This window comes from Mus caroli, chromosome 13, assembly GCF_900094665.2.
Source record: "Mus caroli chromosome 13, CAROLI_EIJ_v1.1, whole genome shotgun sequence".
NCBI classification, from domain to species: Eukaryota; Metazoa; Chordata; class Mammalia; order Rodentia; family Muridae; genus Mus; species Mus caroli.
In genome coordinates this window covers 74,521,739-74,525,879 of record NC_034582.1, presented here as the reverse complement: position 1 = coordinate 74,525,879, position 4,141 = coordinate 74,521,739, and the positions used below count along the sequence as shown (strand labels likewise).

The window sequence follows — 4,141 nt, the reverse complement described above, 5'->3', positions numbered from 1 at the left end:
TATCAATGATTGAATGACAAAATGTGGTTTATCAATAATTATTTTATTTTTATTCTATTACTTCTAGAGTTGAAATCTATTTCAAAAACATGTAGCATTACAGCTATTATAAGAAATAGCATCACATGAGCCAAACACTTGAAAAGAATAGAACCTAAAAATGTGTATCATATATATCCCATCTTTCTATGCATAATTATTAGGAAATTCCAAATCCAGGATTAAATTCAATATGCATGTTAGTAAATATTTTGATCAACAGGCTCGTACTTTAGAACTATATATGGCATATCTATATATTATCTATGTTCTGAGACTTAAGGTAGTTAAATGCCCATTTTAAAGTTCTTAGCTCATATTCAAAGTATAAAGTTTCTGGGACATTTATAACATTTTAAATGAGAAGTGCTTTCGTAGCAACGCAGGATGCAGCATCTCTGGAAAGGAAGATCCCATGGTTTACTATGATGCTGAATTAATGCTTGTGAAGAGTGACATTTATAGAGATTGCAGGGTTTCTGTTACAGCTCTATTATGCTGCACTAATATATAAGAAATTTGTCAATCTTTGGATCCCTTTAGATTCTCTAATACCCTATCAGTATTTTCATTTACTTGTAAAGATGTCATTGCTTAATGATTATTGTGATTATGTCATTGCTTATTGACCAACAGATTAAAATATGAAGTGATGTGAAATTCTAGTGCCTAGGAAACTTCTTAGAATCTATGAATGTGGCACAGAACTTCAGAGCATAGCCAAGTAATGTCTGATTTGATCTAAGGTTCACTCCATTAAAAGGAAACCATGCAGGGACAAAGAGTATAAATTGGAGGTCTTTATCAACTCCCTCCAGTAAGAGCTCATGGAATCCCACAGAAGAGAAGGTGGAAAGATTATGAGAACCCCACAAGACAAAGGACAGCAGAAGACCAAGTTCCTCTGAATCAACTTATCAAGGTGAATACTTGCTCACAGACTTGGGCGGCAAGCACAGGGCTTACAGGGGTCTGCAACAGGTCCTATGCACATATATTATGTCTATTAGCATATCATTTCATGGATCTTAACTATGAAAACAAGTAGGTCTGTGAACCTGTGCCAGTTCTTGGGCCTCCTTTCCTGTCAAGTTGCTGTGTCCAACTTTAATATGAACATTTCAACTTCATCTTATTATACTTCATTTTGTCATGTTTGGTTGTTATCTCTTAGACACCTGTTCTTTTCTAATGAGAGACAGAAAGGTAGTGATTCCAGAATGGAAGGGAAATGGAGAGAAACTTGGAGGAATAGAATGAAGTATAATTCAGATATAGAGGATATATTGTATGAGAAAAGAATCTACCCTCAATAAAGGAAAAAAAGTGATTAGGCATCCAGTAGATGCTCTGAAATTCTATTATGAATCGTAAGCATAATTTATAGGATACAAAAAACCCACTATATTACATATTTGTTCTAAGTGTGTCACATTCTTAGGAAAAATTTATAGGTGAGAATAAGGGATAATAAATTAGGAGCTAGAGATGGTTTGGTAGTCAAGAACACAAGAAGCTCAAGAAACAGTAAAATAAAACCTTTATTTGAATTACTAGTATTGTCAAAGACTTGTGTAAAGAGTCCAGCAGCCACCCTAATCATGTGGTGAGTCTGCATGCCAAGCGGCAGAGTGGTCGCTCCTGGGCTAGGGTGGTAGCCATACCCTCTGTGGCACTACCATGGACACAGAGAGCATGTGCAGCTGTTCTCTGGAACAGGTTTAAGCTGTGTATTCATTTCCATTTCAACAAATAATGACAGAAGCTTCTAACATGGCAGTCAGGACTGGACCACAGGTACCAGAAGAGGCTCCTAACATGGCAGCCATGACTGAACAGAAGATGGCCCCAGAAGCTCCTACCCAGGAACCTGTACCAGAGGTTCCAAAGGGAAAGAAAAGGAAAACCAGAGCAGCAGAGCCCCAGGACCCAGTGGAGCTCAAAATACCTGCTGCATCAAAGAAATCCGGCAAGTCCACAAAATCAAAACAGAAGCAAGAGAAAAATCACAGACTTTTAAAGTGAAAAGGAAAGTGAACCATTTCAATGGCGTCTCTGAAGCTGAGCTTCTAACCAAGACTCTTCCTGACATTTTGACATTCAATCTGGGTATTGTGATAGTTGACATTAATCCAGGAATTAATGGCTGTTTACAAAGGACATCACTACCCTGGGCTTGGAAATCATTTCAGGAAGGGTCTATTTATGTCAGGGCTGAGTAAAGTGTCACTGAATCACATGGATAAACACATCTTACCCGGGAAATTCCGCATCGGATTCACCAACATGGTTGAATGAACGACACCAGGCAACAAGGATCTGTCTAGTAAAGAATTTCGGGGAGGGCATACCTAGCATAGAAACTGCAGAAAAACCAGCCATGAATAGCAGTGTTTAATGGAAAGTACATTTATGAAATTTTCAATAAAGAAGTTTTTGGTAGAGTTAAGAGTAAAGGTTAAGAACTGGGAGTTTGGGCTTCAACCCCACAAGGTTCCCGACAAAGAAACTCTTTGCGATGTCATAGGGTCTTCCAGTGCCAGATGTGCTCACTTTCCTCTAGCCCAAGACAAAGTTCATCACTACATTAAGCTGAAGGACTTAAAAAATCAGCTGAAATGTATTGAAAGCAACACGGACGTTCAGGAACTGTAATATACATTACATTTGACCTATAGCTTGTGCAAGAGAATGCAAAAAAAAAAATGGCTGTTAAGAAAGAAAAGTATGATCCAGGCTACGAGGCAGCATATGGCAGCACCTATGGTGAAATCCCATCATCTAACAGTGAGGAGCAGAGAGGAGAATCATCTCCCTGAATGCATAGTGGGTGACACAGCTGCTTGCAGAGCAGATCCTTTCTTTTAATAATTGTGGGACACAATATCAGTAAGAAGGAAGCAATGCTTAGTGAAGATGCCTGTCAGATCTGGCTCAGTGCTGCAGTTTTAATTCAGTAGAACCTCAATTAGCTCACTGAAGAGTTTTAGTATTAATAGTACTTTAGGCTAGTGGTGTAATTAGATATGGAGTATTTATATGGTAGAGTCAACTATATGAATCTGTGTAGTTTGGAATGAAAAAATAAGGTGTTTTGTACTTGACTTTTATATTTGAATTATCCATCATTCCAGCTTTTTATATTCTCTATCTCATTTATAAAAGATACAAACAAACCTGGTTTTCTTTGAGGAGTCACATTAGTCTATTATTTTCTAAAGCATGGGTCTGAATATTTATAGTCTATTCTTCACTGAGCATACCTATATATGCCGTTATCCCTTTAAATGCCTAAGAATAGCATGCTAGTAAGAATCAAGCTGGTAAGAAGGCATGTGTGCCTGTCTCCGTGATTGAAGCTGACTAAACCTCTGTGGAGTCAAGTTCAGAAACCCCTCACTCTCCAGTGCTGTGTGTGGCAGTTGTTTGGTAAGAGAAACAGAGTATGGCCTTTCCTGATGAGGCTTGAGCCCTGAAGTTGGCCTCTGCCTCTTGTGTGTTAATCCTCTCAGAGACAGAAACTTCTGCTGAGCTTGTAGGTTCCTTAGAACACAGTGGAACTTGGAAAGCTTGCCACTCATCAGTTTTTCTGAATTTCTCATTAGTATTCATCAACAATGGAAGAGTGTTCATCTTTTCCAAATCCTCAGCAGCATCTCCTGTCACCTGAGTTTTTGACCTTAGCCATTCTGGCTGGGATGAGGTGGAATCTCAGAGTTAATTGGATATACATTTCCCTGATGACTAAAGATGTTGAGCTATTCTTTAGGTGCTTCACAGACATTTGAGATTCTTCAATTCAGAACTATTTGTTTAGCTCTGTACCCCATTTTTAATAGGGTTATTTGATTCTCTGGAATTTACCTACATTAGTTCTTTCTATACATTGATATTAGCCCTCTATTGGATGTAGGGTTGGTAAAAATCATTTCCCAATCTGTTGTTTGCCATTTTGTCCTAATGACAGTGTCCTTTTCCTTACAGAAGTTTTGTGATTTTATGAGGTCATATTTGTCAATTCTTAATCTTATAGCATGAGCCATTGGTGTTCTGTTCAAGAAATTCTCCTGGTGCACATGTGTTCAAGGCTCGTCCCCAGTTT

The 4,141-nt window shown here is 38.2% G+C and overlaps 1 pseudogene; it reads left to right on the top strand.

Moving 5' to 3' along the window:
• The first annotated feature begins 1,719 nt into the window (after positions 1–1,719).
• LOC110308687 lies at positions 1,720–2,950 on the top strand (annotated as a pseudogene).
• The last annotated feature ends 1,191 nt before the right edge of the window (positions 2,951–4,141 follow it).